This window comes from Mobula birostris, chromosome 10 (genome assembly GCF_030028105.1).
Source record: "Mobula birostris isolate sMobBir1 chromosome 10, sMobBir1.hap1, whole genome shotgun sequence".
NCBI lineage: Eukaryota > Metazoa > Chordata > Chondrichthyes > Myliobatiformes > Myliobatidae > Mobula > Mobula birostris.
The window spans coordinates 47,027,643-47,052,877 of record NC_092379.1 but is presented as its reverse complement, the minus strand read 5'-3'; the positions used below and the strand labels follow the sequence as shown (position 1 = coordinate 47,052,877).

The 25,235-nt window shown below is 42.7% G+C and overlaps 1 protein-coding gene across 1 annotated transcript in view; it reads right to left on the bottom strand.

Annotated features, from left to right (window-relative positions):
• Positions 1-1,047: 1,047 nt before the first annotated feature.
• LOC140203969 (uncharacterized) overlaps positions 1,048-25,235 on the bottom strand; it is a 49,336-nt gene continuing 25,148 nt past the window's right edge. Inside the window, exon 3 of the transcript XR_011887472.1 lies at positions 1,048-2,456. The gene's annotated coding sequence lies outside the window, so the exon portion shown is untranslated. The remainder of the gene's footprint in view (positions 2,457-25,235) is intronic.

The following is a 25,235-nucleotide window of genomic DNA, read 5'->3' as shown; positions in this document are numbered from 1 at the left end:
TTGTAAATTGAATCAACATTAAAGTGTGGGGAAATCTAGAAAGGGTAAAATGAAGCATGATGTACTTAAATGTATTTATACCTAGCCATGCGAGTTAGTGAGACAAAATAGAATTACATGGGTCAGATCTATTTGCTGTTACATAAGTGTTACTGTCGAGTAACCTAAATCTGAACCTGAATTTTCAAGGATATTAGATATTTGGGAAGGACAAATGCAAAGGAAAAGGAAGAAGGAAAGCACTATTAATAAGAGATGAGATTGTTTAGTAGTGAGAAAGTACTTGGCTTAACAGATTGTGTCATAGAATTAGAATGAGGTATAGAGACAGCAAGTAACAAATCAAAAACTTACATGAGTTATTGCTGTACACAGAATAACAGTTGCAAAGTTGAGCATAAAATCATAAAATTAGTTGTGTGTATAATGGATTGTATAATTTCCCAGGGCTCATTTATGGTCAAGTTAAATTAGCAAGGGAGAAAAGGCCTCCTTTATGGAATGTATATAAGATGGTTTTCAAAATGAAATAAAATGAGGAATTCATGATGGAAAAGCCAATTTAGGTCCGGTATTCTAAAATGACATAAGATTCATTAATAATCTTGTCATAAAAACTTGAGGAAAGAATGACTTAATCCGATTTAATGTTGGTTATGAAAGTAATGTAGTTAAATCCTTATATCTAAAGAATGGGAGGCATGAAGATATGACAGGGAAGATAGCTCTCGGAACTACATTTAAAAGTATAAAGATCAATGTGCGGTGGCTTGCAATTAAAAAATAATACATTATTGGCAAAGAATATCATATTCTTTAAAGGCACTAAAGAAGCAACAAGAAAATAGTTCTCTTCATGTCATCACTTCACATCATTGCATCAAATTGTCTTCAGGGTAAATTAAACACAACAGAAGATTGTTTACACAGATGCTTCAGAATCGTTCTGCCCACTCTGTTTTCAAGTACTCAGGTTTGAAGATGCGAGAAACAGCGGGCAGTGAAAATGAAACAATTTCACTACTTCAAGTAAGAAACTACGAAAAGTTTGAAGGTATCGACAATCATCTTTATTATTTCAATTAAAATAAAGTTTTGGAGGATGCACAAACAAGAGAAAAATCTGCAGATGCTGGAAATCTGAGCAACACACACAAAATGCTGGAGGAACTCAGTGGACCAGGCAGCGTCATGGAAAAAAAGTACAGTTGCTGTTTCGGGCCGAAACCCTTCAGCAGGACCGGAGATAAAAAGCTGAGGAGTAGATTAGAAAGGTAGGGGGAGGGAGAGAGAGAAACAGCAGGCAATAGGTGAAACTTGGAGGGGGAGCGATGAAGCAAAAAGCTAGGAGGTTGATTGGTGAAAGACAGAAGGCCATGGGAAGAAAGAAAAAGGGTTGGGGGGTGGAGGAGCACCAGAGAGAGGCAATGGGCAGGCAAAGAGATAACATGAGAGAGAGACAAGGGGATGGGAAATGGCAAAGGTGGGCTAGGCATTACTGGAAGTCTGAGAAATCGATCTTCATATCATCAGGTTGGAGGCTACCCAAACGGAATATAAGGTGTTGTTCCTCCAACCTAAGTGTGATCTTATCCTGACAGTGGAGGAAGCCATGGATGGACGTATCGAAATGGGAATGGTAAGTGGAATTAAAATGGGTGGCCACTGGGAGATCACGTTTGTTCTGGCGGACGGAGCGTAGATACTTGGCGAAATGGTCTCCCAATTTATGTTGGGTCTCAGCGATATACAGGAGGCCACATTGGGAGCACCGAACACACCTCACCTGGAAGTGCCACCTCACCTGGAAGGACTGTTCGGAGCCCTGAACAGTAGTGAGCAAGGAGGTGTAGGAGCAAGTATAGCACTTGTGCCAGGAGGGAGATCAGTGGGGAGGAACGAATGGACAAGGGAGTCACGTGGGGAAAGCAGAAAGTGGGGGGGTGGTGGAGGGAAAGATGGTGGTGGGATCCAGTTGGAGGTGGTGGAGGTTTCGGAGAATTTTGTGCTGGATGCGGAGGCTGGTGGGGTGGTAGGTGAGGACAAGAGGAAACCTATCCTTGGTAGAGTGGCGGGAGGATGGGATAAGAGCAGACGGGCGTGAAGTGTAAGAGATGCGGTTGAGGGCAGTGTTGATGGCGGAAGAAGGGAAGCCCTTTCTTTGAAAAAGGAAGACATCTCTTTCGTTGCAGAATGAAAAGCCTCAACCTGAGAGCAGATATAGTGGAGATGGAGGAATTGAGAGAAGGGGATGGCGTTTTTACAAGTAGCAGGGTAGGACGAGGTACAGTATAGTCCAGGTAGCTGTGAGTGTCCATTGGTTTATAATACACATCGGTGGATAAACTGTCTCCGGAGATAGAGTTACAAGTAGCAGGGTGGGAAAATCTGCAGATGCTGGAAATCCAGAGCAACACACACAAAGTGCTGGAGAAACTCAGCAGGTCAGGCAGCATCTGTGGGAAAAGAATAAACAATCAACGTTTCAGCCTGAACCCCTCATCATCTGGAGGATGCAAACATTGAAAGCATTGCATGAAGGCAGTCCATTACCCGCACTAATTTTGTTCATTTACAGTCAATCAAAAGAACACAGTAGCATGTTGAATGCCTATTGACAGTGAAACATGTGTGGTAGAGTTTTGAGTGTGGGAACGCCTTTACACTGGGACATTTCACTCTGTGGACCACAGAATTTTGGATCTAGTGGTACAAGTAGTCATCACAAACTGTGGACTTCCTTGCTTGCAATGGATGACCATGACTACTTAGTGCCATATTATGACATGGAGCGTGATAGAACCACCTTCCTGCCTGTTGGATCACACTGTTGATCTCATCCGCCCAGTTCGCCGGAGTTGACTTCACATGTGGGACAGGCACGTCCCTATTTGAGGCTATGAGACCTGCTGGCTACCCTCACCTAGTTTAACCCACCTGTTGAATCTGTGGACCAGGGTGTGGTTGGTATAACATGCATACAGCTACTTGGAGCTGAGTGTCCAGAGAGGACCAAAGTTGAGTGAGCTGCACTAAAGTAGACATGAAAGACACTTCTCCAGAGGTGCTACCCCTCCCTGGACACCCATAAAAGGCAGCGAAAACTGGATGAATTCCTCTGTCAATAACTATTAGGAACTAACAGCAGAAATTACTAGGTCCTGAGGAAGGGTCTTGGTCCAAAACGTCGACTGTTTACTCTTTTCCATGGATGCTACCTGACCTGCTGAGTTCCTCCAGCATTTTGTGTGTATTGATTAGGTACTAATACACTGTTGTAGTGTTGGTAGCATTCTAATTTGTTCTATGTTTCATTTAAGAAAACAATTTGTTAGTTAAATGGTAGTTTGTCTTTTTTATACCTTTTTAACAATTTCCATTAAACTTCGGCTAACTGGGCTGTCAAAGTAAAACATATTTCACTTAAACAAAATCTATATGGTAGTTTCCTAGTATCTAGTCATTCATCCCCACAGATGATAATGCCATAAGTGTATCTCCAAATGGTAATGTGTCTGCTGTGAAGGAAGGTTTTGTATTCATTTCGTGCTGAAGGTAAGCTGGACAGATGTGGGTAATTCTGATGCTGTTGCATATACACAGATGCCACCATGTGTTAATACAGTGGGACCCAAATGGAAAGCCACAGATTTTGTTCAGATTTATTTATCACATGCACATCGGAACATGCAATGAAAAAATAATATTATGCAGTAAAATATAATGTAGAAGGTATTATGCCTTCAACACATTTTGTGCTCTGCAATCTGAGTTCAAAACAATGACATCAGGTATTGTAGCTGGGGAAAAGCTAAATGATTAGGCCAGTTGTGATCTGGGATACCAGGCATAAGAGAGTGGAAGATGCAGATTCTTTCATAACTTTCAGGAAGGAAATAGAACTCTGTTTAACAGAAAGGAATTTGCAGAACAACTGGGACTGGGCAATGGAATTAGATTTCAAAAACGAGCACATTTATATGAGGCACAGGAGGAAATCTAATGCCCAACGCCCTGAGAGTAAAGTAAGGTCATAAATCTCCCTGAGCGAGAGTTGAAGTATTTGTAAAAGTATCAAATGGTTGGCAATCCCTCACTTGTCTGAAATTCTAACTCCATGCACTTTGTGCGCTAATGGTGCTGGATATTGAGGAACAGTATTATGGGATGAGAGAGGAAACCCTGTTTACTCTGACTTTAGTTTTCCATGGAACAGATTCTAAGGTCCATTGAGCTTTCTCAAGTGTGTTATAGGAGTAGGAGAGGGAAAAGGCTATCCAACCCCTCCAGTCTGCTGGACCATTATATTTGGGATAGGGAAGTTTTCCAGATTTCTGCCTCCCTTCTGGTGATCAGATCAACATTCAGTTATCTTTATTGGCATAAGAATTTGATCAGGTCCTATTAGTGCTGAGCCTTTAGGTAAAATTACCTTTCTATTCCAGGATTACATATGATCGTCCTGCACTTATTCACCATGAGAGCTGCTGATTTCCCCAACCAACCACTTTCCATCAGCATGGATGTGACGTGCCAACTTCAGTGTTCAGTACATGAAACTGGCTGAGCTGCTGCAGTGATGAACCAAGGTGGGAATTAAGTTAACCCAAAGAAGACACAGACTATAGAGGGTAAGGAGCCCATCCCAGATCTTAACTCACATTCTGGCTCTCCCCATGTAGCTTATTTGCCAAATGCTTCCTTATTGTGTTTTCTCAAATAAATTTGGGTATGTTATTTTGAGGCAACCATCTAGGCCTCGTTTTAGTGTCTCCAGCATGAAAGACTGTTATGGTTCAAGTCAAGTTCAATTTCAAGGTTATTTTCATCTGAATGTACATATGTACAACCAAACGAAACAACGTTCCTCTGGACCCACACAACATATAATGCACACAACACCTAAACCAAAATATTATACCATAAATAAGTTAATAAAATAAAATTCTAAATGTAGCTAGTAAAGTACAGTAAACTGTATTGTTTACTGTATTGTGTACACGGGTGCTGCGTGTGCTACTGCAAGGTGTGCAGTAAGTGAGCAATGGTCATTGTAAAATGAGTAAAGGGGCATTGTCAAAGAAGTAAGCAATGTTGGTAATTGTAACCTGATGCAAGTTCTGATGCAGCAGAAGGGTTTGGAGTGAGCTGAAGTTCACAAAGGGTGAAGATGGGAGCCCATGCCTGGGAACAATAGCAATGGAACAAAGACAGAGATGAAGTATTCAGCAACCAATTGGGCTGAGGTTGGAGTAGCGAAAACAACTGAGATTTCTGTTGGGGGGAAGAAGTTAAGTGATGGGGAGGTGCTGACAATAGTGCTCAGCTCACTGTTAGACAGAAAGTGCAAATAAAGTTGTGAAGCCTTGCAGTGACAAGGGAAAGGAGTGGGAGGGAAGAATCGGGCAAGAGCCTCATGGTCTTGGAAAGGTGATCATGAGACCCAAGAGAACTCAAGGGCTGCAAACTTTTACTGGAGGAAATTAACAAATATTTCCGCCCATTCTCAGCCGAGACCAATTAAACTCCCAGTCTTTCAAAATGACTAATCAGAACTGAAGGAAATCACACTTTCTCTAAGGTGGGTCAGATGTGGTCACTAACTGTATATTCCCTTGACCTGTTGCACCTTTCCAGTGCATTACCACACACTCCCCAGGATTAAATTTAATTTGCCCTCCTCTTGCCCAACTGACAGACTGTCAGTATTTTCCTGATGTGCAAACATTTCCTATTAACCGGCTGACAAGGTTTTCAGCACTATCAATGCTCTGCTCTGAGGTTAAATCAGTTATGTTACAAATAAGAACGGGTTAAGTACTGAACACACTGCTAATAGGCTTTCAGTTACAAAAATCACCCTTCAACTATTGCATTTTGTTTTCTGCCACTGAGCCCTGTCTTCGAGCTAGTCCGCCAATCTCGCTTCAGTTGCAAGAGCTTTTACTTTTCTTGATCAGCCTACCATGTTGTGGAGGCCTAGTCACTGGGTATATTTAAAGCAGAGGTCAACAGGTTCTTGATCAGTAAGCGCATCAAAGGTTACGGAGAGTAGGCAGGAGAATGAGGTTGAGAGGGATAGTAAATGGAGCAGACTTGATGGGGCAAATGGCCTAATTCTGCTCCTGTGTCTTATGGTCAAATTCTCCTTTGGCGATCTTGCTCCCTCCTAAATGAGTTCAATCAAATTAGTCAAGAAAAATCATCCCTTTAAAAAGTTTCAGTCTGACAGTCCCCTATTAATCTGTGCCTTTCTCAATACATATGAATATAAGAAAATAGGAGCAGTTAACCCACCCGGCCTTTAAGCCTGCTCCATCATTCAATGAGATCATGGCTGATCTGCCCAGGCCTCATCTCCCGTGAAAGTTTCCTCTGGCTCTCAGTTTCTAAAATTAACCTACGTCTTTTTAAAATAGTCCTAATGTTGCTATCTCCATCACTCTAGAGAGAAGAGTTCCAGAGATTCACCATACTTTGCAGGAAACATTTCTTACACAACTTAGTTTTAAATGGCTGTCCCTGATCCTGTATCTACTGACAATATTTCAACGTCTAAACTTCTCATGCTCCCTATAACTTGTGTATGTTTTAATAAAATTGTCCCCATTCTTCTAAACTCCAAAGAAAATAGATCAAAGTTTATTTGCAGTTAATTGGACCACCCTCTCATCTCATGAATTGGCTAGTGAATCTCTTTTGTTCTGCCTCCAATACCAATCTATCTTTTTGCAAGTAAGGAAACTAAAACTGTGTACAGTACCCCAGGTGTGGTCTTATTAGTACCGTGTAGAATTGTAACAATACCTCTCCATGCCTAAACTGCAACCCTCTTGCAATGAAGGGCAAAATATAATTTTCTCTCTTAACCAAGCCTGTAATTTATTTGTGCTTTATATACAACAACACGTAGATCCCTCATCTGCAAAGTCTCCCACTTGGAGAACAGACTGCCTTTTGATTCCTTTTACCAAGGTGCATGGTCTTGTTCTTTGCCACATTAAACTCCATTTGTTAAGTTTTAATCCTGTTTATATCCAGCTCAGAGTTCTAATACTGGCACCGCAATATGCTCTCCCACATACAGTAATCTGCAGAGCTGAACACCTCACAGTGTGTCCCCTCCTCCGGTTTTTAATGTAATTTGTAAATAATTGAAGAGCAAGGATTGATTATTGGGCCTCTCCACTTGTTACATCCTAATATACTTTATACTTTATTGTCGCCAAACAATTGGTACTAGAACGTACAATCATCACAGCGATATTTGATTCTGTGCTTCCCACTCCCTGGATTACAAATATTAAATATTAAAAATAGTAAAAAAATAGTAAATATTAACATTTTAAATTATAACTCATAAATAGAAAATAGAAAAATGGGAAGTAAGGTAGTGCAAAAATACGTGGAACACATCCGACTGTTCCAACCCTTTATCTTGTGCTTTAGCAGTCTTCAATTCATGCTAGCATACTTAGCATGACCTCTTCTTCCCCAATGCTTATGTGCCCAAGAATATTTCCAATATTCTGTTACCAAGTTTGGACCTGCAGGCCTGTAATTTCTTGGTTTCTCCCTTCTTCCCTTTTTAAACATACAATGTTGGCAGACATCTATTCATAAGACCAAAAGACATAGGAGCAGAATTAGGCTATTCAGCCCATTGAGTCTGCCATTCCATCATGGCTGATTTATTATCCCTCTCGGCATTATTCTCCTGCCTTCTTCCTGTAACCTTTGACGCCACACGTGAGGCTCTGGAGGACTATCAAGACACTAATTTGGCCCTATTGTTTAAAATGAATAGTAAAACAAAACGGGAAACTACAGGCTAGCGATTCTCACATTGATGGTGAGTAAATAGATGGAGGGGATTCTGAGGGACAGGATCTATCAATATTTGGCGACAAGCTCTGATTCAGCACAGTCACTATGGCTTTGTGTCTGACAAATCACTTGGAGGTAACGGAGAGGATAGGGTAGTTGATGTTTCCTGTAAAGATTTTGACTAGGTTTCTCATGGCTGGCTAGTGTAGAAATTTGATTGCATGAGATCCAGAGAGAGACTATCAATTGGAATCATAATTGGCTCAGTGGTTGAAGCAGAAGGTGATGGTCAAGGGCCATTTCTTGGACTGGAGACCTATGTCCAGAAGTGCCACAGTGGTCAGTGCTCGGACCTTTGTGGTTTGTAATTTACATAAACAAGTTGGGCGTGAACGTACGAGACATGTTTGGTAAGTTTGCAGATGCACTGTGTAATGAATCGGTCTGTATTAAGGATATGCGAGGTGAGCTTTTCACTGTAGTTCAGTACATGTGAAAATAATAAACAATTATAATTCCAATTAAATAGCTGGTGCTATCGACAGTGTAGAACGGTATGAAAAAAAAATTAGAGGGGGATTTTCATCAGCTGGGTAAGTGGGCCGAGAAGTGGTAAATGGTTTCTGATCCAGGTAAATGTGACAGGTTGTATTCTGGAAGATCAAAACAAACAAGGCGGGATTTTTTCAGTGGATCGTCAGACCCTGGGGCATGTTAAGGGACAGAGGGACCTAGGAGTGAAAGTGTGTACATCGCTGAAAGCGACGTCTCAGGTAGATAGGGTGATAAAGAGGACATCTGGCACACTGGCATTCATCAGTCAGGGGGCTGAGTACAGGAATTGGGAAGCTACGTTCCAGTTATGAAAAACATTGTTAAAGCTGCTCTTGTAGTACAGTATTGTGTAGGGTTTTGGTCACCCTGTTATAGGAAAGATGTTATTAAATTATAAAGAGTGCGGAACAGATTTACAGTACCAGTATGTTACTAGGAGAGGATGTGTAGTCTAAGACTTTAATCCTTGGAATTGAGGGGTAAAACAGGAGAATACAAGATCATGAGTGATAGTACAGGATGAACACACAGTATTTCTCCCCCAGGGAGGGTGTGCTAAAAACAAGAAGGCATAGGTTTAAGATTAGAGGCAAGAACTTGAAAACAAATCTCAGAGGCAGCTTCTTCCCAGAAGGGGTGCTACATATTTCAAGTGAGCCTCAGAATTTTAAGGTGGGCAATATTTAAAAGCTATCTAGGTAAGTACATGGACAGGAAAGGCTTAAAGAGTTATGGGTCAAAAGTGGGCAGATGGGACTAACTCGCCAGGCTGAATGGCCGTTTTCCATGTTTATCACTATGAGATCCAACTCGAACTGTGATACCATCAGATGAAACAACTGTTCATCAAACTGGACTGCTGAATTCTACTCTTATTCCTAATCAGTATTAAGCCAATTTACTCTGAGACACGGGGTTTATTTCTGCAGATATCCAGAACCTTGTAATGGGCTTGATGATATTTATGCTGTCAAATAAATTAGCTTTGTTTCGAAACTTAATTACAGATTTTTGCCTTTTGTACCAGAAAGTTTACAATTGCCCAGCTGAAGTTCAAAATGGATGTTCTGGGGCAGAACTGTATAACTGGAACAGGTGCCGCCTGGACCAGTTTCTCAGGGACCAATCCTCAAGGAAAAATGGCCCTTTGATCTATTTTGATAAGAAGGTGAATTAATATAGATTAAAGCTGAATCACATACAAAGTATAGCCTAGCCACTCTCTCCATCACAGAAATGAAGGCTGTGGTCCTGATTGAAAGACCCCTTACCCTCTGCTTTAATTCACCAATCTGGCATCCTCTTACCTTTTCTCTTCTCCTTACCTGCCTATCATCTCTCCCTGGTACCCCTCCCCACTCCTATCAGATTTCTTCTTCTCCAACCCTTTACCTTTTCCATTTATCACCTCCCAGGTTTTTACTTCAACTCCCCTCTTCCCCACTCTCCTAATTTCACCTATCACCTCCTACCTTCCCCTCCTCCACCTTCTTATTCTGGTTTCTTCCCCCTTCCTTTCCAGTCCTGATGAAGGGTCTCAGCCTGAAACATCAACAGTTTATTCATTTCTATAGCTGCTGTCAGACCTGAAGAGCTCCTCCGGCATTTTGAGTGTGTTGCTCTGGATTTCAACATCTACAGAATGTCTTGTGGTTAGCAAGATCAATTTCCCAGTTTAGAAATGAAAGTATCACCAGTTTGAATAACAGTTTTAAATTTTAAACTAGGTATTCTCATTTAAAGTAAGGCAGTTTATAACAAATTGGTAGTGTCTGCATTTAAATAGCAGACTGCTGATTTTACAGGAGCCTGTTAACTGCTGATACAACTGTACTACAAACATCTGAACTCCAGCTAAAGACAGGCTTAAGGAACTTGTTCAGGAATTCCTGGTTTACTAATGTGTACCACAAGAGCATAAGACCATAAGATATAGGAGCAAAATTAGGCCATTGAGTCTGCTTTGCCATTTCACCGTGACTGATCTATTTCCCTCTCAGCCACAATCTCCTGCCTTCTCCCCGTATCCCTTCATGCCCTGACTCAACAAGAATCTATCAACCTCTGCCTTAAATATACCCAATGACTTGGCCTCTACAGCCACCTGTGGCACAGAATTCCACAGATTCACTACTCTCTGGTTTGGTGGAGACCAAGATAATAAACAAAATGTACACAAGTTGTAGTTACAGTCTGACAATAATTCTGGTACCCCTCTTGCTGAGGAATATCAGCTATGACATTATTAAAGTTAAGGATTTAGAGAGTGGAGTCTTTATGTGTTGACTTGGTCTCAGTACCCTGATACATACATGAACAGGATTTCTTACAAAAGAATTGTAAGCTCAATGATCTTTATGCCTACTTTGAAAGGGAGAATATAACTACAGCTCTGAAGATCCGTGCTGCACCCAGTGATCCTGAGATCTCTGTCTTGAAGGCTAATGTCAGGCTGTCTTTCAGGAGGGTGAACTCTCACAAGGCTGCAGGCCCTGATGGAGTACCTGGTAAAGCTCTGAAAACCTCTGCCCACCAACATGCGGCAATACTCAAGGATATCTTCAACCTCTCATTGCTATTGGCGGAAGATCCTACCTGCTTCAGAAAGGCAACAATTATACCAGTGCCTAAGAAGAGTAGTGTATGCTGCTTATTGACCACCATGCAGTAGCACTCACATCTACGGTGATGAAATGCTTTGGGAGGTTGGTTATGGTTAGAATCAACTCCTGCCTCAGCAAGGACCTGGACCCAATGCAATTTACCTATTGCCACAATAGGTTTATGGCAGATGGAATCTTAATGGCTCTTCACATAGCCTTAGATCATCTGGACAATCCAAATACCATGTCAAGATGCTGTTTGTTGACTATTGCTCAGCGTTTAACACCATCACTCCCATAGTCCTGATTGATAAACTCCAGAACCTGGGCCTCTGTACCTCCCTCTGGAATTGGATCATCGACTTCCTAACCAGAAGACCACAATCTAAGTGGATTGCTGATAATATCTCCTCCTCATTGATGATCAGCACTGGCGCACCTCAGGGGTGTGTGCTTAGCCCACTGCTCCACTCTCTCTATAGCCATGACTTTGTGGCTAGGTACAGATCAGATGCCATCTATAAATTTTCTGATGATACGACGATTGTTGGTAGAATCTCAGGTGGAGATGAGAGGGCGTACAGGAGTGAGATATACCAGCTAGTTGAGTGATATCACAGCAAAAACCTTGCACTCAATATCAGTAAGACAGAAGAGTCAATTGTGGACTTCAGGGAGGGTAAGATGAGGGAACATGAACCAATCCTCATAGAGGATCAGAAGTGGAGAGACTGAGCAATTTCAGGTTCCTGGGTGTCAAGATCTCTGAGGATCTGACCTGATCCCGAAATATCAATGCAACTATAAAGATGGGAAGACAGCAACTATATTTCATTAGGAGTTTGAGGAGATTTGGTTTGTCATCTAAAACACTCAAACTTCTATAGACGTACCATGTCAAACATTCTGACAGGCTGTATCAGGCTGCCCAGATCAGAAAGCATGTCTTTATGGGAATGGGTGAACGAGTTAGGGCTTTTCTCTTTGGAGCGAGAGGTGACTTGATGGAGGAGATGAAAAAGGCATAGATCAAATGGGCAGCCAGGGACTTTTTCCCAGGTTGGAAGTGGCTAATAGGGAAGGGGGGCATCATTTTAAGGTAATTGGAGGAAAGTATAGGGGGGGGATGTCAGAGGTAAATTCTTCACACAGAGAGTAGTGAGTGCATGGAACACCCTGCCCAGGGGTGGTGGTAGAGGCAGACACATTGGGGACATTAAAGAGACTGTTAGATAGGCACATGGAAGATAGAGGAATGGAAGGCTCTGTGGAAGGGAAAGGTTAAATTGACCTTAAAGTAGGTTAAAGATTAGCACCACATTATGGGGTGAAGGGCCTGTACTGTACTGTCAGGTTCTGTGTTCTCTCCCTCCACAGCTATATATTCTTACCATCATTAAGGATCCCCATCACCCAGGACATGCCCTCTTCTCATTGCTACCATCAGGGAGGAGGTACAGGAGCCTGAAGACCCACAGTCAACGATTCAGGAACAGCTTCTTCCCCTGTGCCACCGGATTTCAGAATGGACATTGAGCCCAGGAACACCACCTCACTGTTTCGTGCAGTCTTTTTGCACTACTCATTTAGTTTAATTTTTAGTATGTTTCCTATTGCAACTTACAGTGTTTTTATGTCGCAAGTTTCACAACAACTTTCCCAATATATGTCAATGATGTGAAACCTGATTCTGATCAAGTGTGGTGATTCATCACTGGTGATACGGAACAGAATCAGAATTTGGTTCATATCACTGGGGTACGTCGTGAAACTTGTTGTTACGTGGTAGCAGTACAATGTAATATATAATAATCAAAACTGTGAATGACTGTGTATATATATAATAGTTAAATTAATGAAGTAGTGCAAAAAGAGGGGGAGGAAAGTAGTCAGCTCGTGTTCATGGTTTCATTGTCCATTCAGAAACCTGATGGCTGAGGGGAAGGAGCTGTTCCTGAGTTGTTGAGTTTGTGCCTTCAGGCTCCTGTACCTTCTCCCTGACGGTTGTAGTGAGAAGAGGGCATGCCCTGGGCGATGGGGGTCCTTGATGTTGGAGGCCGTCTTTTTGAGGCATCGCTCCTTGAAGATGCCCTGGATGCTGGGGAGGTTAGTGCTCATGATGGAGCTGACTGAATTCACAACTTTCTGTAGCTCCTTTCGGTCCTGTGCAGTGCCCACCCCCCCACCATACCAGATGGTGATGCAGCCGATTAGAATGCTCTCCATGGTACATCTGTAGAGATTTGCAAGTGTGTTTTGCAGACATACTAAATCACCTCAGCCTCCTCATGATATATAGCCGATGTTGTGCCTTCTTTGTAACTGCATCGATATCCTCAGAGATGTTGACACCCAGGAACATGAAATTGCTCACTCTCTCCACTTCTGATCCCTCTGTGAGGACTGATGTGTGTTCCCTCATCTTACCCTTTGAGGTCTGCAATCAGTTCTTTGGTCTTACTGACGTTGAGTGCAAGGTCAGGTACACCTCCATTCTTATGTCAAAGAGCACCCCACCCCCCTCAATGTTAGACTGACAGGTGATCCTTGCCCCCGGTACTGCTCCCTCTGGAACAGCCGAGCGTGCTGGCCCTACTGCGCATGAGGTTGGAACATTGAAGGGGTGGGAGAGGGCATTGTTCATATTGGTACAATGGCTTGCTATTGAAAATCTCGCTATCTCTCCAGGCAGATGCGCAGGGAAATTCACCAGAGGCAGGAGCAGAAGGAAATGCTCCTCAAAGACCGGGCCTTCCCTGAAGAGAACCTGCAAGAAGAGTCCCAGTTGCAGAAGAATCCGACCCTGTTTATCTTGGTGAAGCCAAAGTCACCAGAAGGACTGCAGACGTCACCATCCTCCACTCCTGTAAGAGTTTCTCTTGGTTGACGTGCTAAGTCACCTTAGGTGGGACTAATGATTTAATCTACGAGATGTAGATGATTTCAGCTGAGCTGACATCTTGTAGATGATTTACAGCTTCGCTCAAAGCAACCTCTCAGCTAAGTCAAGATTGGGAATTAAATATCCAAGGATATCAGGTTATACGGTATGATAGGCAGGAAGGTAAGGGAGGTGGGGTAGCGCTCTAAGGAAGAGATCAGTGCGACAGTGAGAGACGATATAAGATCTAAGGAGCAGAACGTTGAGTCCATCTAGGTAGAGATTAGGAACAGTAAGGGAAAAAAAATCCCTGGTGGGAGTTGTCGATCGGCCACCAAATAATCACATTACAGTGGCACAGGCAGTAAACAGAAATATCTCAGGCATGGGAGAATGGAACAGCAGTTATCATGGGAGACTAACTTGCACATAGATTGGGTGAATCAAGTTGGTCGAGACAGTCTTGTGGAGGACTTCATAGAACGCATAAATGATGGCTTTCTTGAACAGCGTGTTACTTAACCTACAAGACAATGTGTTATCTTAGATCTGGTCCTGTGCAATGAGAAAGGTAAAATTAGTGATCTTGTAGTTAGGGATCCTCTCGGAAAGAGTGATCACAGTATGACTGAGTTTCCTATACAAATGGAGGGTGCAAAAGTAGTCTGGGAACACAGGCTATATGGTGGAGCAGTGGAAGACTTTCAAAGAGATTTTTCACGGTGCTCAACAAAAGTATATTCCAGTTAAAAGCACGGACAGTAAGGGTGGGGAGAGCCAGTTTTGGATAACTGAGGAAATTAAAGAAGGTGTCAAACTAAAAGCGTGTGAATAGAAAGCCTCCAAGAGTAGTGGGAAACTGGAAGACTGGGAAAATTTCAAAAAGTAATAAAGAACCATCAAGCAATTAATAAAGAAAGGGAATAAGGAAAGAAAATAAACTAAAATTCTCTGGACTGTGGGCAGGTTCTGGTGGATTAGAAGACGGCGAATGTCACGCCACAGTTCAAAAAATGATGTAGGCTAAAGCAGGTAACTACAGGTCAGTTAGTTTAACATCTGTAGTTGGAAAATGCTTGAAGCTATCATTAAAGAAGAAATAGCGAGGCATCTGGCAAGAAATGGATCCATCAGGCAGATGCAGCATGGATTCAGCAAGGGCAGATCCTGTTTGACAAACTTACTGGAGTTCTTTGAGGATATAACAAGCGCAGTAGATAGAGGGGAACAGATGGACGTTATTTACCTGGATTTCCAGAAACCGTTCGATAAGGTGCCTCATAAAAGACTTATCCATAAGGTAAGGATGCATAGAGTTGGGGATGATGTATTAGCATGGATAGAAGATTGATTAGCCAATAGAAAGCAGAGAGTTGGGATACATGGGTGTTTCCCTGGTTGGCAATCAGTGGTGAGCGGTGTGCCTCAGGGGTCGATTCTGGGCCTGCAACTGTTCACAATATCATTAATGATCTGGAAGAGGGGACCGACTGTAGTGTATCTAAGTTTACTGATGACACTAAATTGAGTGCAGAAGCAAATTATGCAGAAGATACGGGGAGTCTGCAGAGAGACATAGATAGGTTAAGTGAGTGGGAAAAGGTCTGGCAGATAAAATGCTATGTTGATAAATGTGAGGTCACCCTCTTTGGAAGGAAACATGGAAGGCCAGATTATTATTTAAATGGTAAAAGATTGCAGCATGCTACTGTGCAGAAGGACTTGGCAGTGCTCGTGCATGAATCGCAAAAGGTTGACTTGGAGATGAAGCAGGCTATCATGAAGGCAAATGGAATGTTGGCCTTCATTGTTAGAGACATTGAATTTAAGAGCAGGGGGGTTATGCTGCAACTGTATAGGGTACGTGAAGCTGCATCTGAAGTATTGCATGCAGTTCTGGTCTACTTAGTTGAGGAAGGATATACTGGCTTTGGAGGCGAAGCAGAGGAGGTTCACCAGATTGATTCCAGACATGAGGGGCTTAGGCTATGAGGAGAGATTAAGTTGCCTGGAACTGTACTTGCTGGAATTCAGAAAGACGAAATCTTTTAGAATCATATAAAATTATGAAAGGGTTACATAAGATAGATGCAGGAAAGTTGTTTCCACTGTTAGATGAGACTAGAACTAGGGGACATAGCCTTAAGGTTCGGGGGAGTAGATTTAGGATGGAGATGAGGAGGAATTATTTTTCCCAGAGAGTGGTGAATCTGTGGAATTCTCTGCCCAATGAAGCAGTGAAGGCTACCTCAGTAAATGTATTTAAGACAAGTTTGGATAGATGTTTGCATAGTAGGGGAATTAAGGGTTTTGGGGAAAAGGCAGGCAGGTAGAGATGAGTCAATGGTCAGATCAGCCAAGATCTTATTGAATGGCGAAGCAGGCTCAATGGGCCAAAAGGCCGATTCCTGCTCCTATTTCTTTTGTTCATATACTGTTTACATTCAAAGCTGGCATGCGAGCATGGTGACAGCAGATCAAAAGACCCGAGCAGGCACCAAATGTGAAGTGTGAATTAGAGCCTGCAAGCTCCTGTGTATACATCCAGTGATAAGCCCACATAAAAAGTCTGAAGTTGTTTTAAATTAACCTGATTCATGTGAGAGCTTGGATCAGCTTTTCTCCAGGCTCCAGGCCATGATCACCTCTAGAAACCTATCAATCAGTGAATGTAGCCCCTTCAGTGCAGTAATACTTTCCAATAGCCGAATGGGAGAGAGTCATAGAAAGCACGAGTGAACTTGCTTATAACAAAGGAGGAGGCTACTCAGCATTCGCATGAGTCTTACACACCCACATATTTTCTTGCAGCCCGTTCTCTCAGACATGTTCATCACAATCTCACACTCCTTCCGCTGCCATGCACCTTTACTTGGAGGTAATAGACAGAGGCCAACTAACCTGCCAGTCTGCCTGTAAGATGTTTGAGCAAACCAGTGCATCTAGGGAAACCCAGGTGGTGACCGATAGAATGTGCAAACTCCACACAAACACCACAGATCAAACCCCCTGAGTGGCTGGTGTGGTGCAACTGAAGGACTATCTGCTTTCTATGTCCCCCATGGTGAAGAGTCCAGCAGCAAACCAATCCTCACTTTTCGGCAGTTGCCAAAGATATTGATTGATTTATTTCGAGCAACATCCTTTGGCTCAGACCCTCTGGTTCCAGATTTGTTTTGACCCACACTTCAGCTGAGCATTTGACATCCCCTTATCTGACTTGTGTCATGTTGTGCTCAGGACAAATTGATGAAACCTGATGTGGTGTTATTTATTAATTTAGTATTCTCTCAGCGTTAGTTATTTATTTGTTTGATTTCTTTTTTTGTATTTGCATAGTTTGTCGTCTTTTCCACATGGTTGAATTGTGTGTAGTTTTTCACTGATTCTTTGTTCTACTGTGAATGTCTGCAAGAAACCTGAGGGTACTATGTGGTGACATACGTGTACAATGACTCTAAAATAACTTTGGGCAAGGCTCTGTGTGTGTTTGTGTTCTTATTTAGAGACACAGCACGGTATCAGGTTCTTCCTGTCTATTGAGCCTGTGCCGCTCAGTTATACCCGCGTGACCAATCATTAACCCTTTAATCTTTGTCAGAATGTGGGGAGAAACCAGAGCACCTAGAGGAGACCCATGCGGTCACAGGGCAACGTACAAACTTCTTACAGGCAGTGGCGCAATTTAACTTAGGGACCTGGCGCTGTAATAGCATTATGCTAACTGCTACACTACTCTGTCTGTGTCTGTCTGACCATGCCTCCGCAGTAAAAACCTGTCCAAGCTTGAAAATCCTTATTCCTCAATATAGTGCTTTTGAGCACAGTGGAAAGGCTACTTAAACTTCTAATTTATATGCTCTGCCCATCCATTTGATGTGATCAATAGGAACAATACTATAGTATCTATGTTGACCTTATTAAAACTAATGATACCATAAAACACAGCAACAGCTACACAACTCTGCAACTCTGTGTTAAGTTTTCTAGTTTGTAAGTTTTGTATTTGTAATTTGGAAATCTTTTTTGTACCATTCTAATCACTGTTGGAATTTACGCAATATAAAACATGCTTCATTTAAAGCAGAATAACTGTGATTAATCTCCTTTCTTAACTGCAGGCTTCTCCTTGGACCTGAAATAGTGTCAGCTAAAACCCGACTGGAAAATCCTCTAACGTAGCTAAGTAAATTAAACTTTGAAATTTAGATTGATACAGTATAACCTCCCAAAAGTGAGCATACTAGTGGACACATAGCAGATAAGACTTCAGCTTAGGTGTCTAAAACACGTACACTTAATACCATCAGGTACTGTGGTGACACACTTGTGGTTGTTAATGAAACAGCATATTTCAATATATGTTTCAATGTACATGTGATAAATAAACTTGAATCTCGAATCTTGAGGAGAGAGAACCTTTATATTGAACCCCAAGGCACAGCTGCATATTAAGTGAATATGTCTGCCCTATATCTTTGGTACTTTCATCTATTTTCTCCTTTCAGAAACATTGCCAACTTGTTAAACCCACAAGCATCTATTCCAGTATTATTCTCAGAATAATAGATATGAACTAGAGTTTGTAAAAAAAAAATAGATTGTAAACATTCAGTAACCAAAGCTACAAGTTAGTACTTGAAAAGCGAAACCCAGCACATTTTTGGGAAGGAGTAACTAAAGACCACATGAAAAGATCAAGGAAAAATCTTAAGGGACCTCAAACCTGCTCCACTGTTCAACAAGGTCATACAAACAGGATCAGGAGTAAGACAGTCAGCTCCTCAAGCCTGACCTATTGTTTAATAAAATCAAGGCTGCTCTGACTGCAGCTCCATCTCTGCATTCCCATCTACCAACAGAAAAATTGTACTCCCTTGCTTATTAAGAATCTGTTTTGCTTTGCCAGAAAAATGTCCAAACACTCTACTTCTACTGTCCTTGAAGGAAGATTTCTAAAGACTCATAAATCTCAGGAAACAAAATTGTCTTATCTTTATCTTAAGTGAACAATCTCATAATTTTAAACAATGACTTTCTAGTTCTAGGTTTGCCCATAAGAGGAAATACCCTCTGCATGTCAATGTTACCAGGAGTCACCCAGACATAATGTGTATTAATCATCACTTCTCACCACTCTAAACCAGCAATTACAAGCCCAGATAGCCAAGCATTCCTTATTGCACAACTTGTCCATTCTGGGCATTATAATGAAAAAGCAAGTCAAACTGCTTCCGACATTACCATCCTTCTCAAATGAGGAGACCAATGCAGGTTTTGTCAACGCTACATACATTTGAACACAATAAAGGGCAGAAGGGCCTACTTCACACTGAATCACAGTAAATAAATAAATAAAATCCTCTATATTGAATTCAATTCCCTAAGCAATACACCATTACATTCTGTTAGCTTTCCTAATTACTTGATAGTGGTGTACAAAATAAGAGGCATCGATCGAGTGGATAGTCAGAGACATTTTTCCCTTGGGCAGAGATGACTAATACAAGGGAGCATAATTTTAAGGTGACTGGAGGAACGTAGAGAGGGTATGTCAGAGGTTTAGTTTTACACAGAGTGGTTAGTGCGTTGGATGTCCTGCCAGGGGTGGTGATATTGGCAGATGCATTCGGGGAAACTAAGAAACTCTTAGATAGGCACATGGATGATAGAAAAATGAAGGAAAGGATGAGATTGATCTTAGTGTAAGTTAAAAGACTGGCACAACATTATGGGCCAAAGGGTCTGTACCGTACTGTAATAGAAACACAGAAAACGTACAGCACAATACAGGCCCTTTGACCCACAAAGCTGTGCCAAACATGTCCTTACCTTAGAAATTACCTAGGGTTTCCCATAGCCCTCCATTTTTCTGAGCTCCATGTACCTGTCCAGCAGTCTCTTAAAAGGCCCTATTGCATCCGCATTTTTTTAATGTAAAACTGTATTGAGACATCCTAAATTCATGAAAGAGAATATACAAACACAAATATTACTTGCTCCTTACATACTTAAATAAAGCAATCCAAATTCCAGTTGCTACAAAATAAATCTGATTTTATTGCATTTAAACATTAATTCTTAAAACTTAATTCTATCCTAATTCCAAAGACCATAAGTTACAGGAGCAGGATTAGGCCATTTGGCACATCGAATCTGCTCCACCATTCATCATGGCTGATTAATTTCCATCTCAGCCCCAATCTCCTGCCTTCTCCCCATATCCCTTCACGCCCTGACTAATCAAGAATATTTTAACCTCTGCCTTAAATATACCCACAGTAATGTTCCATGTTCTCTGTTCTACTTGCTACAACCGATAACTAGACATTTGCAAACCATGCACTGGTATATCCAAATACCCCAGAATTCAGGTAACATGTTGCCTTGTTATTTTTCCTGCAGACACAGACGATTTCACATTTTCACTTTATATTTTACTTGCTAGGTCTTCATTCACTTAAGCTATTTATACACCTTTGTAACCTCTCCAGGATTTATATTCCCACCAACCTGAATCATCGGCAAACTTAGCCACTATACCTTTGGCGCCTTCATCCAAGTCATTTCTAAGGGTAGATAGAAGCTGGTGGGGGAGTGGAGAGAGTGAAACACTGGGTAGAGAGGCTTGAGGGCTGGAGGACATAAGTGGATCTGGGGGAAGCGGCGATGGGAGGGTAATACAATACAGAGATAAGGGTTACCTGAAACTGGAACATTCAATGCTCTCACTGGACATAATATGAGGTCCTTCTCCTTAACAGAGATATAGTTCCTCTTGTCCTCTCCTATTACCCCATGAGCTTCTGCATCCAACACATCATTCTCCACAACGTCCATCATCTTCAACAGGATCCTACATAAACTCATCTTCACCTCTACACCACCCCCCCCCCCGCCCCCACACACTCTGCTTTCTGCAGGAAACACTACTTCCACGATTCCCTTGTCCATTTGACTCTCTCCACTAATCTCTCTCCTGGCACATATCGCTACAAGCAAGAGAAATGCTACTCCTGCCCATTCACATCCTCACTCACCTCCATTCAAGGCCCCACATGGTCCTTACAGGTGCGGCAATACTTCACCTACATATCTGTTGGGGTTGTCGATTGTATCCACTGCTCCTGATGTAGACTTCTCTACACTGGTGATTCCCAACATTATTTGGAGGACTGCATTGTCGAGCACCTCCATTCCATTCGCAAAAAAGTGGTATTTCCTGGTGGCCAATCATTTAAATTCCTTTCCCCCATTCCTGTTCCAATATGTTGGTCTATAGACTCCTCTTTTGCTACAATGAGGCCACTCGAAGGGTGAAGGTGCAACACCTCACATTCCATCCAGGTCGTCTCCAACCTGATGGGGTGAACATTGATTTCTCCTTCTGGTATTTTTCCCCGTTGCTTCCCTCTTCTTCCCTTCCCCACCCTGGCCTCTTACCTCTTCTCCTCACCTGCATATCACCATTCCCCTTTCTCCTACGATCCATTCTCTTTTCCTATCAGATTCCTTCTTCTCCTGCCCTTTACCTTTCCCACCCTCCTGACTTTACATATCACTATATCCAGCTTGACCTCCTTTCCTTTCCCCAACCTTTTTATTCTGGCATCTTCCCCCTTCCTTTCCACTCGGCCCAAAACATCGACTGTTTATTCATTTCCACAGATGCTGCCTGGCCAGCTGAGTTCCTCCGGCATTTTGTGTGTGTTGTTCAGAATATGAGGTGTTGGTCTTCAGCCCTGACAGTGGAGGAAGCCAAGGATGGACAGTACAACGTGGGAAGGAACAGGAAAGGAGATGAAATGAGAAGCTACTGTGAGCTCAAGTTCAAGATAAAGTTGATTGTCATAGATATACCTACACAGGGTATAAGTGTCAGGAAAATTAGCCTTTTCAGCAGCAGTGAGGTATATTAGCTGAGGGTGGTCAGTGAGGTGCTGTATATTAGCTGAGGGTGGCCAGTGAGGTGCTGTATATTAGCTGAGGGTGGCCAGTGAGGTACTGTATATTAGCTGAGGGTGGCCAGTGAGGTGCTGTATATTAGCTGAGGGTGGCCAGTGAGGTGCTGTATATTAGCTGAGGGTGGCCAGTGAGGTACTGTATATTAGCTGAGGGTGGCCAGTGAGGTGCTGTATATTAGCTGAGGGTGGCCAGTGAGGTGCTGTATATTAGCTGAGGGTGACCAGTGAGGTGCTGTATATTAGCTGAGGGTGACCAGTGCAAACAGACATGTGCTCCATTAATTGCTCACTTTGTCTACACTTGAGGCCACCAACGTGAAAGTCACATAGAGCACCAAATGCAGTTGCAATCCCCACCACCAGTCACATTTTCTGCTCCACACCCTTTATTGCTTTCTGCAGAAACCATTCTCTTCTTGATTCCCTGGTCTGCTTGGTCATCCCTCCCAACCCAAAACTCCACGCCACATGGAATGTTTCTTCTGCAAGCGCAGGAGGTGCAAAACTTGTTCCCCACACCTCCTTCCTCATCAACAACTAGAATCTAAATAGCCCTTCCAGATGAGGCAGCGATCTACATGCATCACCTACAACCTCACCTGGTGCATTTGGTGCTCTTGATACATTCTTCTACATTGGTGAGAGCAAGCATAGACTATGTCACTGATTTGTAAATCATCTCATATTCTGCCTAGGTGCTCCGAGTGGAATCAATATTGAAACTTCCAGCATCAAACTAACTCACCCAACTCTGATGCATCGAGGTCTCCTCGTCATTTTTTCCACACACCCCTCAATTCCTCTTTCATCCAGTTTTGTCCTCTTCCCACTGTTCCTATCCACACATCACCCCTGCTATTCAGGCTTTTATTTTGAAACACACACAACATGCTGCAGGACTTCAGCAGGCCAGGCAGCATCTATGGAAATGAATTAACAGCCGACGTTTCAGACCGAGACCATTCTTCAGGACTGGAAAAGAAGGGGTAAGAATAAAAAGGTTGGGGAGGGGAAGGGGACTAGCTAGAAGGTGACAGGCGAAGTCAGGTGGGTGGGAAAGTCTGCAGATGCTGTAAATTCAAAGCACCATATAAAACACTGGAGGAACTCAGCAAGCCAGCCATCCTCAGGGTGGAGGTGCAACAAAATCTGTCTGGGTAGCCTGCAACCTGGTGGCATGAATATTGATTTCTCCTTCTGGTAAAGAAATTCCCCTTCCCCCTACACCTCCCCTCCCCCACTCCCTTCTTTCTCAGTTCCCCACTCTCACCTGCCTATCACTTCCCATTTCACCTTCCCTTTCACCTATGGTCCATTCTCCTTTCAGACTCCTTCTTCTCCAGCCATTGAAATTTCCAACCAACCTGGCTTCTCCCATCACCTTCTAGCTAGCCTCCTTACCCTCAAGCCACCTGTTTACTCTGGTGTATTGCTCCTTCCTTCTCAGTCCCGAAGAAGGATCTCAGACAGAAACGTTGACTGCTTATTAATTTCCATAGACACTGAGTTCCTTCAGCACTTTGTGTGTATTGCTTAGGAAAGATAAAAGGGCTGGAGATGAAGGAGTTCAATAGGAAAGGAGAGTGGACCATAGGAGAAAGAGAAGGGGTGGGGGGGACCCAGGGAGAGGTGAGGTGACAGGTAGGCAAGAAGAGGCCAGAGTGTGGAACAGAAGAAGAGGGGAGGGGGAGGGAAACATTTTTTTTAACCAGAAGGAGAAATCGATAATCATGAGGCTACCCAGATGGAATATAAGGTGTTGCTCCTCCATCCTGAGGGTAGCCTCATCTTGGAACAAGAGGCCATGGGCCAATATGTCGGAACAGGAATGGGAATTGGAATTAGAATGTCTGGCCACCGGGAAGTTGAAAGAGCAGAGGTACTCGACAAAGCAGTCCTCAATTTACGATGGGTATCACCGATGTCGAGGAGGCCACATCGGGAGCACCGGACACAATAGACAGCTCCAGCAGATATGCAGGTGAAGGGTTGCCTCACCTGGAAGGACTGTTTGGGGCCTTGGATGGAAGAGAATGGGCAGGTGTAGCACTTTGGCTGCTTGTAAGGATAAGTGCCGGGAGGAATGAACAGATGAGGAAATCACAGAGGGAGCAACCCCTACAGAAGGTGGAGAGAGGGGGAGAGGTAAAAATATGTTCAGTGGTAGGATTTCTTTGGAGATGGTGGAAGTTGTGGAGAATGATGTGTTGAATCTAGAAGCTCATGGGGTGGTAGGTAATGACTGTTAAAGCGGCAGGGAAGATGGGGTGAGTGCAGATATTTCGGAAATGGAGGAGACACAGGTTACAGCCACATCATTGGCTATATTTTAAATTATAGCCCTGCAGACTTTAACTTTGAAATTCTGTTGGACCACTTCAGGGTGGGGGGGGGGGCAGCCAATTTGTTTATAGTAGAGATTTTCAGTCATACTGAAATATATACAGTACATACATAATCCTGCATTGTCTTTCTTTTGTTTGTGCAATCCATTATTCGGAATTCATAAGAGAGAATGGAATCTCAACAATATTTTGCATTAATATTATATACAAGTTTATTCCTGATTATCGGTATAGTGTTTGACCGGTCTTGGTAATTTAAAGAATGCTTACGTGAAATTAATCTTCTTGCATACTTTAAAACTTTGTTTACTTGTGTTGTGTATAATTTTTGGATATTTTATATGTAAGACTAGTTTTACGCATTCTTAATTTCTTGGGACTGTGTCTGTGACTCAATCATTATAAGTTTGCTGCATTAGGTAGTTACGGTATTCTTCTAGTTCTCTCTCAGTTTTGCTTTATTCAATTGCATGAGTAAGTGCTGCCCAATAAAGCACCTGTAGCTGATGCCATATCCTGACTCCCGTGTTCAACTGAAGTGGAGTTTGGCTTACTTACTGCTGAGTTGTATACTTCCCACATCACACACAATGCACCTACACTTTTCCCATGATGCCTCCTATACCCTCCCCAACGTAGTTCCAGCTGCCCATCAGCCCTCTCTTATACTTTTCACTTATGACTTACCTTAATTATCAAAGCCCAGCACATGTATATCTTCTGCCTCCACCTAACATCTTCCAGCCTTCATCTCCACCTTTATCCTCCTTCCTCACTCCTAGAAGGTTGTGTCTTTTTGTTGCCTTGTCTGTTACCACCTAACTGCTCCCAGCCTCCTTCTCCTCACCCTCACCTCAGCTGGTTCCATCTGCCTATCATCCTCTCTCCCATTTGGTCCACCAATCAACCTCACATGTTTTATACCCCATCGACAATTTCAATCCTGATGTTTCGATTTAAAATGTTGATGATTCCTTTCTTTCCACACATACAGCTTGACCCGCTCTTGGCCCAGCATTGTAGATTTTAGCTCCAGATTCCAGCTTTCAAGTATCGTGGG